The sequence below is a fragment of the Carlito syrichta genome, unplaced genomic scaffold (assembly GCF_000164805.1).
Source record: "Carlito syrichta isolate Samal-C Ts95f unplaced genomic scaffold, Tarsius_syrichta-2.0.1 Scaffold303626, whole genome shotgun sequence".
Classification (NCBI taxonomy): domain Eukaryota; kingdom Metazoa; phylum Chordata; class Mammalia; order Primates; family Tarsiidae; genus Carlito; species Carlito syrichta.
Window position 1 is genome coordinate 962,936 of NW_007247722.1, and position 12,893 is coordinate 975,828.

At 41.4% G+C, this 12,893-nt stretch overlaps 2 pseudogenes; one reads left to right on the top strand and one right to left on the bottom strand.

The window, feature by feature from the left end:
* Positions 1 to 3,626: 3,626 nt before the first annotated feature.
* LOC103261174 lies at positions 3,627 to 4,212 on the bottom strand (annotated as a pseudogene).
* Positions 4,213 to 5,326: 1,114 nt separating this feature from the next.
* Positions 5,327 to 7,237, top strand: LOC103261175 (annotated as a pseudogene).
* The last annotated feature ends 5,656 nt before the right edge of the window (positions 7,238 to 12,893 follow it).

Sequence of the window (12,893 nt, forward strand, 5' to 3'; positions counted from 1 at the left end):
CATACCAGCAACAAATGGTTGGAAAAAAAGGTTTTTAAAAATACATTTTCAATTACACTAAAAATTAAGGATTCAAGAAGTACAACAAAAATGTAAGACTTCTAGGAATAAATATAACAAAAAATTAGGGAACAAATTTTAAAACTCTCCTAAATAAATGGAGAGTATTATCTTTATGGAACTTAGAAAGTCCATATTGCTAATATGTAATTTTTCCTGACAACCCACTTTAAGATTCCAACTGAGCCGGGCTCGGTGGCTCAGCCTGTAATCCCGCGCCTTTGGGAGGCTGAGGTGAGTGGATTGCCTGAGCCCAAGGGTTCGAGACCCGCCTGGGCAACTTGGTGAGACCTCATTTCTACAATAAATCAAAATGAGCCGGGTGTGGTGGCGTGTGCCTGTAGTTCCAGCTACTTGGAAGGCTGAGGCGGAAGGATGGTCAGAGCCCAGCAGGTCGAGGCTGCGGTGGCTGGGAGCGGCCACTGCACTCCAGTCTGGGTGACAGAGTGAGACTCGAACTCAAAAAAAAAAAAAAAAAGATTCCAACTGGGTTTTCTGTAGAAATTGGCAAATTATTCCTAAAATTTACGTGAGAGTACAAAGGATCAATAGTAATCAAGATACTCATGAGGAAGGAGAACAGAATGACAAAGCTTGCTTTCATAATTTGTACAGGATAGAGAAATACTGTAGACCAAAGGAAGAAGAGAGTGAAGATAAATCCGCACAGATATGAAAACTTGACTTGTGACAGATGATGTTGCTAGGCACAGGAGAAAGAATAGAAACGATGTTGGAAGAACTAAAGATTGCATGTCATAGCCAGGCTTGGTGGCTCAGCCTGTAATCCCACATCTTGGGAGGCTGAGGTGAGTGGATTGCCTGAGCCCGCGGGTTCGAGACCCGCCTGGGCAACTTGGCAAGACCTCATCTCTACAAAAAATCAAAAAATTAGCCAGGCGTGGTAGTACGTGCCTGTAGTTCCAGCTACTTGGAAGGCTGAGGCGGAAGGATCGCCAGAGCCCAGCACGTTGGGGCTGCGGTGGCTGGCAGCGGCCACTGCACTCCAGTCTGGGTGACAGAGTCAGACTCCAACACACACACACACACAAAAGATTGCATGTCATACATTAAAGTCAACGCCTGTGGAGGTTCTTTGAAAGGGTGATGAAAATGTTCCGGAAGTGGACAGTGGTGATGGTTGCACAACTCTGTGAATATACCTCATGAATATCTTGATACTGAATTGTGTGTTTTAAAAGGATGAATTTTATGGTATAGGAATGCTATCTCAATAAAGCTGGTATAAAATATTAAAAATGCCAAATGGATCAAAAACTTATATGTGAAGGGGCAAATATTAAAGACCAAACAGAGAGCAATCTTTTACCACAAGAGGGCAGTTTGACCCCGAACTTTGGTTGGAGGGAGTGGTTGGATAGGATGTTTTGTGATCCGGAGGGACTACTGGGGATTAACTGGAGTGGTTGCAGTAGCCACAAGTTAAGATTCCCTGGAATCCACACAAAGCTAGTGTTATAATTCCAGTATGAACTAGTATCTTCCTGGATATACTAATTGCTGGAGCCAGCAACTTGGTTGTGATGACCAAATGTTTATTTTCACCTGAAAGCAAAACAGAAGGATCTGGACACAACTTTATAGTATGTGTCCATCTTAGGCCCACCATAGAGAAGTAGCACTAGCATCAACCACAAAGGAAGTTACGTAAGCACTTCCTCTGGATGGTAAATTATCTCCTCCCTCTGTACACGTGCATATATGAGTGTGACAGGGCCACACATCAGAAAAACAGTTCTATATGGAAAGACAATGTAAAAAAGGGATTCATGATATAAACCCTTATGCCACTCTGCATAGGACTGCCACTTTACTGTCCAATCTTGGGCAAGTTACCTAGGTCTGCATGCAACTGTAAAATAAAGACAACATTCGTAATTTCCTCACGGGGTTGTTATGAAGAGTAAATGAGTTTATAGATGTGTGGTAGTCCAGTATCATAGTTTAAGACATACCGGGTTTTAGGCCAGGTGCAGTGCCTCATACCTGTAATCTCAGCATTTTGGCAGGTTGAGGTGGGAGGATTACTTGAGCTTAGGAGTTCAAGACTACCCTGACCAACATAGCAAGACTTCGTCTCTACAAAAACTTTTCTAAAAATTAGCCCAGTATAGTGACCTATAATCCCAGTTACTCTGGAGGCTGAGGTGGAAGTATCACCCTGTAAAATTGCAAACCAGGATGTCGAGGCTGAAATGAGCCGTGATGGTGCCACTGCACTACAACCTGGGTGACAGAGTAAGATCCTGACTGGAAAAAAAAAAGCATATGTGGTTTTTATATGGTCACACTGGTAAACTAAATAGGGATGTGGTGGGAATCACAGTGCCTTGCAACTTTTGGGTCTTTTCTCTGCTAATAGTCCCAGGCAATGTTGCTTTTTATTTACAAAATAATATTTATACATTTTCACAATTTAAAAATATTTACAGTATTTATCTTTTATGTACTATATGGCCAGTACAATATTTTTAAAACTTTACTATGTTGGCTGAGACAGGAGGGGAGGGAAGGTTTCAGAGCTTCCACTTGGCTTTCTCCACTTCCAAAGCTCTGACATCATTGGTTAAGAAGTCAACATAGGGGTTATGCTAACTACAGAGTTCAGTGACCAGAAAAATGATCACTGGATGGGTCACAGAACCAGTGGACCTACTAGCAGTGGGATCTTTCCCAGGAGCCCATTTATTATCTGGCAACCATAAATCACTTCTCCATTAAGGGGTCATGAGAATGCTTTGGATTCCAAGGTATTTATGTCAAGTCAGACCCTACCAGGAACACTCCTCCGAATGCCTTGGTTTTTCTCTTTCCTTTGTTTACAGTTACTCAAGTAAGTGGTCATAGGTCCCTTTGGGGTAGATCTGGGAGAATCATTATCATAAACACTTGCCACCATGTTATAGGGTTTTTCTAAGGGAGGGGTCCTCATTGTTCTTTGGTCAGCGGATTCGGAATCTGAAAAGGGTCTCACGTTCTAAAACTGGGAGACTATGACTTTTTATTAGGGTAGATGCTTTAAGGATTTTGGTCATCCATCCTTGATTCTATTGATTAAGCAATGCCTCCCATTTCTCTTGCCCATAGGGACTCATGTTTTCTTAACAATCTCCAAAGCTCTTAGAGGGTCAAAAACCCTATTCCTTGCTACTCTGATTTTGCTGCTTATTCTAGTAATTAAGTCTATCTTGGTTCTGATGGCTAAGCACTGCCACCTGGTCCCTAGAATGTGGGAATCCTATCTTTCCCACTTTTATTAGGTAGCCTCGTCTGGAGGTGGCTTATCCCATCATCAGCCTTAGCCAGTGGTGGGCTAAAGCTGGCCCTCACAAGATCCATTGGTTCTCATTAGCTCTCACGAGATTGATTGTTATGTTTTTAGGAATTTTATGAGCCAGTCCCCCCCTCCCCGCCCCATGGAGCACAGTGATAAACATATTTTTTAATGGATGTGTTTAGGATAGAAAGGGGTGAGTAAAAGGGAGAGGAGACAAGGAGGTGAATGTATTATGTACAAAGATAAATCACAAAGACCACCTCCTCTTTTATCTCTTTGCTGTTTCTTTCTCTTTGTTTACCGCATCCTCAGGATATACATACCATGTCAGTCTCTCTTCATAAAATGCTATCACCATTTGTGGACATTTAACATTAGCTTCTTTGGCAGGAACCAGGTCTGCTTCATCTGAGTTTTTCCACTTCATTAGGAACATTAAATCACCACAGGAATCTGTTGCCCCAGTGATCTTTTCTGGTTCCAGTCCTCTCTCAAATCCCTGAGCAATATCATTGCTCTGCTCTCTCTCTTTCTCTCTTTTTTTTTTTTCCACACTTGATATCATGGACACTGTTTGAGAAATTGGATTTCCTTTTGTTGCTTTCTGACTTCTCCCTGAGTTTTGTTATTTTCACCCTCCATCTTATACTTTTTCATAAACTCAGATATTAGCTCAGGGTAATCCAAGTTTTTCCCAGGTTCCCAAGTATTGTGTTCCTCAGAATAAAGCCTTTCCACTTCAGTAGATATTCCACTTACCCCTTAACTACGCGCAAGTCTAGTGCCTTCTCCACAACCCACTCCTCCTCATCCTCTGAAGAACTGTCAGCTGTCCATCTGGTTTTCTTTCCCATGTGTCACACTGTTCTACCTGAAGAACTAAGGCTACCAGGTGCCCAGGATTAAAAGTGATCACGCCAGTTGTTAAACATTGATGTGGAATGTTACACTACAGGAGAATGATCCCTACATTTATCTTCCTTGTCCAGTGTTATGGACTCTGCACCTTCAAGTTCCAACCTCATACGTATTTGATCAGCTCCTGCCAGCACACCTTAGCTAGGACCTGCAGCATCTTTTCCTCAGAAGCAGGCTCAGCACTTCCCACCTATGTCATCTTGTGACCGATCCTAGTTTATTATGTGGTAGCCAGAATATGAGGCAGGAGTATATCCTGGACAGAGGTAGGCAGGTGGGGGATGGCATGTATCTTGTAAAGCCCAGAACTTGGCATCATCTTCCAAGAAGTGGGAAGAGCTAACCTTTAATAGAGGGGGAGGAGAGGGCCAATTGTGCCAGCCCAGAGGAATCAGAGGAATCTGAGGCGTCAAGATTTTTGAGTGCATTAACCAAGAGGACCCATTCCAACACTAGGATCACTCCTTCCAGTCAATGCATAGTGATCATTCACGAAAATTAACATATCCATCATCTCAAACATTTATCATTTCTAACAAAGATCTTTTTCTGATTGGGAGAGGGACGGAAAAGTCAATACTCTAGTACAGTAAGTAGAGCTAATTCTTCTATTTGAATCCATAATTTTTGGCAGGATCTTTTCTTTTAGCTTTGAGAACCATTAACACCAAATATTGAAATAAACTAAATATGACTAGAACTTCGTGTCATTTTATCCCATGGTACCAACCCAAATTTTGTTTTTAAAAAAGCATATTTAATTATATTTCTCATACTAAAGCTTTTTTTGGGTAAAGGTAAATAAATGTCTTATTGATAAAATAAAACATTTAAGAATGGTGTTTAATGGAAGACTGAGGCGGAAGGATCGTCTGAGCCCAGCAGGTCGAGGCTGCAGTGGCCATGAGCAGGCCACTGCACTCCAGCCTGGGCGACAGAGTGAGACTTCATCTCAAAAAAAAAAAAAAAAAATGGTGTGCTAATTTATATCTTGTGCTCTTAAAATTACCAAAATTTATATTTTTGGAGGCATAAGTTATAATGCATAAAATGGGGTGCCCAAGATGAGGAAATGAGGCCCAGGAAGTCCTGCCACTTGGGAAAGATCTCAAAGAGGGTGAGACCCAGACCTGGGATCAGAAACCTGGCTCCTGGCTCTGTTCTTCTATGGTCCCTTTCCTGGCAGACGTGGCAAGAGATTCCACTGCATCAGTGGAGAATACCTTTGGCCGTGGTAGCTCCTTTCTTCCTCCTGCTCAAGCTCGTACATCTAGCTACACCACAGGACACAGCATTGCTTCTTCCTAAAATAGCTCCGGCAAGAAGCTGGGCTCTCCTGGAGCACTGCAGACCGACCCACCGCTAACGCTGCATGCTGCCCACAGCGCCGAAATGTCAGTTTTCATTCCTGAAGCAGGAGGTTACAAAGAACAAATTGTGAAGGCTGTGGAAGACAAGTACAAGTGTGACAGGTGCCCCTGGTGCTATGTTGTAACCTGGAGCAGATGTTGGGCTCTGGTTCTGTGAAACTGGCATGGCTGCCTTGCTGAGCTCAAGTCCAAAATGTAGGGGTGTCAAGGAAGCATAGTTAAAGATAAAATGTTTAGAGATAATTGCTGAGAGAGAGAGAGACAGACACAAAGAGAGACACAGAGAGAGAGAGAGAGAGAGAGAGCGAGAGAGAGAGAGAAGAGAGAGGGAGGGAGGGAGAGAGAGAGAGACACTTGCTCTTCAGAGCTATTGTCAGAATGAAAGCGGAGGTTGTGCAATTGTGGTGAGCAGGTAACACTGGGCTAACTGATGGTACTTGTAAAAACTGATTGCCACTTTGAAGAACATTCATGTGAAAAGAAAAAGACATATAGTCCTTGGTCTATGACATAAGTTGAAAATATGTTCTCTTGATATATCGTAACTTTAATTATGGTGTGTTTTTTGCCATACACAAATATTTGTTGTTTTAATCTCCTATAATGAGATTAAAAAGAAAGTTACTCACGTTTTTCTTCTAGCATTACTATAGTTTTATTTTTTACACTTGATCCTCAATTATCTTGGAGCTCATTCTTGTATGGATGTAGTTTTACATTTTCAAGTGTTTTCTCAATATCATTTATTTAACAGTCCATCCATCTAAATGCAATGTGGTACCCTGAATTGGGTCCTGGATATTAGTATCTGAACCTTCATGTCATCTTTAGTAATGTGTGGATAAAGTCTTTTTAAAAATTCTGGTGTGCAATTTAAGTGATATATCGTATATACATTATGGTATTAATAAATGCTTGTTTCTTTTTATTAAACAAACAAACAAAAGAACTTTCATGGGTGCATGCTGACTGCAAAGAAAACATTTTGAGAAAAAATCTGCATGATTGTGTAGAAAAGGCATGTCAGTACTGGGAGGCCATGCAGCCACTGCTCATGTCAAGTTTCTATGATCACATTGCAGAAACAAGAAGATACCGAGTATACCTGTGTGGGGCTGTCCTGCTCTAATAAGGGCAGTGTCCAGACGCCTCTGAGGAGTGAGTCGAGTGCAAACCGATCAGAGTGTGTTGGTGCCCCCAGCACCTGCAATTTTAAGCACTGTGGCTGCATTTTTCAGGGCACAAACCAGCAAATGGTGGCCCATGAGGCCAGTTCCATAGTGCAGCATGTCAACACGTTGAAGTAGAGCCGCTTGCTGGAGAAGGTTTTCCTGCTTCAGAGAAAAACAAGAGTGTACAAAGTTTGCACAATCAAATATGTGCAAACTTATCTGTCAAAAATTGACGTTGAGAGACTAAAGGAAATTCTTGGAAATAATGAGCCCAAAATAATTCATTTACAATGAGTAATAGCCAAACAGAGAAACAGAAAGAGCTCCATAAAGAGATCTATCCCTTCTTGCAGAACAAGGAGGAGGCAGACAGCATGAAGAGCAGCGTAGGGCCTTCCAGAGCCTTGCAGCCAAGCTAGACAAGTAGACAAAACAGTTGGGCAGGTGGCTGGAACACAGCCCTGCTGGAGTGATGGCTGAGCCTGGACTGGATGACCAGACGCTGTGCATGCAGGACACTCGCCTGGTAACATAGACCTGCTCTTCCAGGCTGCCAGCCACAATATGTGCTGATCTGAAAGATCTTGACTACAAATGGGAAGCAAGAGGCTGTCATAGGGAAGGCCCTGTCTCTCTACAGCCAGTCCTTCTTCACCAGCTACTTTGGTTATAAGATGTGTTTCAGGATCTACCTGAATGGGGACAGGAGGGAGAAGGGAATGCTCTTGTCACTGTTGTTTGCTATTATACATGGAGAATAGGATGTTTTGCTTCCCTGGACATTTAAGCAGAAAGTGGTGCTCATGTTGATGGGTGAGGGGACCGCTAGACACGGGAGATGCATTCAAATCTGACCCCAACAGCAGCAGCTTAAAGAAGCCAACCAGAAAGCCGGGCTCGGTGGCTCAGCCTGTAATCCTGCGCCTTTGGGAGGCTGAGGTGAGTGGATTCCCCGAGCCTGCAGGTTCGAGACTCGCCTGGGCAGCGAGACCTCATCTCTACAATAAATCAAAAAATCAGCCGGGCGTGGTAGCGCGTGCCTATAATTCCGGCTACTTGGAAGGCTGAGGCGGAAGGATCGCCGGAGCCCAGTAGGTCGAGGCTGCGGTGGCCGGGAGCGGCCACTGCACTCCAGTCTGGGCGCCAGAGTGAGACTCCAACTCAAAAAAAAAAGAAGCCAACCAGGGAGATAACTATTGCCTCTGGCTGCCCAGTCTCTGTGACCCAAACTGTTCTAGAAGACAGGACATATATTAAAACTGATGCAATTTTTATTACAGTCATAGGGGATACTTCATATCTGCCAGATCCCTGTCAAGCAACTAGGGAGGTAGATTTAATAAAAGGTGACTCCTGTGAGGAGCTTGAACTGGCTTGTCTTCACTGAGGTCTTTGTGCTCGGAAAAGGACCTTGTGGAATGCAGGAAGCTTGCAGGAGGATGCGGCCGGCAGGAGGAGCCACATGTGAGCACATCTGACATGTTTCCTAATAGACTAGCAACACTTCACTCTGGAGAATTATTTATCCTTCGATGAGATAAATATCTGCTGTAAGAGAAGGTTTTCATTTTCATTTTTACAGCTCTAGTTAATTAGCATGGAAAACCTATATGCTAAACAAAAGAAACAATTTTTCTTCCTTAATCTTGAAACACCCCCCCACACACACACACACATACACACGTCAGCTGGACATGTCAGCATGTTAAATAAAAGAGTTTATAAAATTAAAAAAAAATGGAGAGCCCAGTAAAAAATTTTGAGAGCCATAGGTCTATGTGAAGGAAAAGCAAATCATATATTTAATTATCAGGTCATCTCAATGGAAACATTTAATCAAAATATTATTTATCCAGGCTAGGCCTTTTTCCAAGAAGAAAACGCAGAAAGTGGTCATCTCAATCCAGGTATTAGTGTAGCATACTTTACTTATTTATTCTTAGCGTATGGTCCATGGCCCCCTGGGATTGTTAAAGCAAGCTATTTGCATATTAATGCTAAGGCATTGTTTGCCTTTTCACTGTGTTGGCATTTGTACTGATGGCACAAAATCAATGGTAGGTAAAACTGTGGAATTCTTGATATTAATCAATGCTTTTGATGAAACAGTAGAAAATAATGATTATATCTTGACTTTTCAGTGCATATCTTTATTATTCTTTGTGACAAAATATGAAGCATACATAAAGCACTTCTACCACTTATCCCAGTGTAATGGTTATATTGAATAAAAAGAACTGAACCACTAACTGAACTAGTTGCTTTCTAATGACTGAGACAAACTATGGTTATTCAGACTTAGGTAACTTATGAGATATTGTCTCAAAAATGAACCAAGTATTTCTGTCATGTCAAGGAACATAACTGATCATGTTTTTTCTGCCAACGAGAATTATAATTTTGGAAAACCTGTATCCTTCCTATGAGCTTGACAGCTTCCCAACACTTAAAGACTTTTCTGATATCTTTCTGATAAGACTAGTGATATTACCAATTGTGATTTTTAAAATATAATGAAATAGATATAACATATGGATGATATAAACAGCTCAGAAAACCTTTATTTGTTTTTTCCCCCCTAATGGCTAATGCATAGTGCTACAAAATTTTTCATGAGTAAAATGTCCATTAAAAGTGCAATGGATTTTTGGGTTTCTTTGGTTTTTTAAAGACAGGGTCTCATCTGTTGCCCAGGATGGAGTGCAGTGGTATGATCATAGCTCACTGTATCCTCAGACTCTGGACTCGAGCAATCCTCCTGCCAGGGCCTCCCAAAGTGCTCAGATTACAGGCATGAGCCCCTATACTCCACTCTCAAAGTGCAATGGATTTTAACACAGCACAATAAGAAAGTTAATTGGTAATGATTTTGGATCCACATTGCAACTGACCTTTAATAAATTGCCACTTGCTGATTTTTAGTGTAATATCAAAGAAGCATATCTATAATTATCTGGAAAGTCTGTTCAAATAATCCTCCCAGTTCAGGCTTTGTAGTTTAGCCTGTAATCCCAGCACTTTGGGAGGCCGAGGTGAGTGGATTGCCTGAGCCCGTGGGTTCAAGACCAGCCTAGGCAACTTGGCAAGACCTCGTCTCTACAATAAATAAAAAATTATCCAGGTGTGGCAGCACACACCTGTAGTTCCAGCTACTTGGAAGGTTGAGGTGGAAGGATCACCGGAGCCCAGCAGGTTTGACACTGGGGTGGTTGTGATTGTGCCACTGCACTCCAGCCGGGGTTTGCCATGAGTGTACAATAACTCATTGCAAATGAGTTATTTGCAACTCAATGAGACTCCAACTCAAAATAATAATAATAATAATAATAATAATAATCCTCCCTGTTCAAACTGCATATCATACTTCAACCAAAACAGCAAATTATAACAGACTGAAAGCAGAAACATATATGTCGACTTGTCATTTGTAAAATGTTTCTATTCTCACTAGTTATTGTTTTGTTTTAGAATCAACTATAGTTAATTTCCATTAAAATATATCTTATTCTTACTTTTATTTAATGAGATCATTATTTTAAAATAAACTAATACTTTAACAATTTCCCAGTTTTAATAGATATAATCAACATGACCAAAAGTTCATTGAAGTCCTTGATAATTTTTAAGAGTGTAAGTGGGTCTTGAGATAAAAAAGTTTGAGAACTGCTACCTTTAAAGACAATAAGGCAGTAATGATACCTTTGCTGAGCTCGGTTAAGAGTATAGGTAAAAAAGATACATCAAATAGAGATGGGGCAGACATAATAACTAGTGAATGCATATCTATTGTTTACTCTGAGTTTGGTGTCTGTTATGGTTTGGTACTTTCTCTTAATTGTTTAATCATGGCAGGAAGAATTCTGACTAAAGAGCTGATGCTCATCAACCACTAAACTCTGCTGAGAGTAAAGGAGATACATTTCCTTGTCGGAATTATCCAGACTGTTTACCTTGCTCATACTCATTTTTTTTTCTTCAGCTAAGACAGCAGAAGCGATGAGTTATTGTACACTTGTTGCACTCTGCCACAACTCAGCACAGAACTGGTCCAGAATGTCACAGGCCCAGGGCAAAGGACCAACAGGTACTGTTTTAGTATGGCCAAAATGGGTATCTCAGAGGTGGTCTTGGTGATGGAATGGTGATGAAGTTCTAGGTCCATCGAGAGACAAGTGAGACAGCACGGAGTCCGACAGCTTGCACCAGCATCTTGATCCTCTGGCAGTCCATGTTTCTGCTCCTGCGGCCCCCACAGGTCCACACGCTAGCAGTTTACCTGGACCTCTGTCTCATCTTTCTTCTTTTGCGCTTCAACCTGAGCGTCTGCTTCTTCTTCCACTTGGCTTTCAACACGCGGGGATTTTTAAGAAGATGGTGCTAAGGCCGAGAGCTGCTTATATTCATTTTTTCAAAACCAGGAGTGACAAAGGCTAGAAGTTTCTTCTAACATTACAATTTTCATCTGCCAGGGTCAAACATTTTAAGAAAATCTCTAGACACTATGGTCATATCTATGATCTTGAAATTATTCTCAATATAATGAAGAACTTATTTGATGAAAATAAGTCCTTTCTTTTCTTTTTTTAGTTGCAGTTTCACTCAGTTGCCTAGACTGGAGTGCAATGACATACTCCAGGCCACCACAGCCTCGACCTGCTGAGCTCCTGCGATCCTTCCGCCTCAGCCTTCCAAGTAGCTGGAACAACAGGTGTGCACTTCCACTCCCGGCTAGTTTTTGGCTTATTGTAGAGACGAGGTCTCGCCAATTTGCCCGGGTGAGTCTCAAACCCCGCGGGCTCAGGCAATCCATTCACCTCAGCCTCCCAAAGTGTTGGGATTACAGGCTGAGCCACAGAGCCCAGCCAGAATAAGTCCTTTCTAAAGAAAAAAATCCAGTAAGATTGAAGATGTACTGTAATTTTAGAAGACAGTTCAGTTCTGTCCTGACAGAGTAATGCTTTCTCAGACACTGGTTTATTCTAAATGCTTCAGCAAATAGAGCAAAACAGTACAGTAAATCTCTATTCTTCCTTAGAGCTCTGCTGGAACAGATTTTTTTTCCTAACCCTGACTAAGGTTGTCTTTATTTATTAGATGGATTAAACTTAATTCCTTTAATTTGCACTTATTCTTTCTAACAATGGTTGATATATAGAAATTTTAAAAGGCTTTTTCAGATTTTAGATGCAAGTTCAATGTCAGCTTTCCCTCCTCCTCCCCAATTTGGCTTAATTAAAACAAAGGAATAGTTGCCAACTAAAGCACACTATGCAGAGTCCAGGACTTAGATGATGATTCAGCATTGCATTTGCATCTCCTGAGTTTGCTGGGAATTAGATGCAGCTACTGACAATACAATAGCATTGGCTTTAGGTCCAGTATGCATAAGTTGAGTTTAGGAAAGGCAGACTCTTACTAAGCAGACCTCTGACTATTGCTGCAATAAATGTCTTGGTCAAAATATTATTGATAAATCACCCTTGAAAAACTCTTTAATGTTTGGAAAACACAAAGTATAATAGTTCAGAGTGCAGGCTCTGGGTTTGGACCCTGACTATACCATTTACTAGTCATGTGACTCTGAATAAGACCCACGATCACTTTGTGTCTCAGTTACCATATACATAAACTAAAAATTATGATAAGCTACCACATAGGATTATGTGGTCTATATGAATAATAAATGTAAAGTATGTAGTCTGATTCTAAGTGACCAGTAAATATTATTTATAACTGGTTTGCTTTATTTCTTAAGCCTTGCAACATCCCTGTGGTTTGAATGTCCACTCCAAAAGTTGTGTTGAAATTTAGTTGCTATATTAACAGTATTAAGCCCTTTAAGAGGTGATTAAGCCATAGGGCTCTGCTCTCACGAATGGATTAATGCCATTATTGCAGGAGTGGGTTTGTTACAAAACGATGCATTCAGTCCCCTTTTGTTTCTCTCTCTGTCTCTCTCTGGAACTCTCTTGCCCTTCCACCTTTCAACATGGGATGACACAGCAAGAAGGTCCTCACCAGATGCTGGCAGCTTGATCTTGGACGTCTCAGCCTCCAGAACTGGGAGGAAGTAAA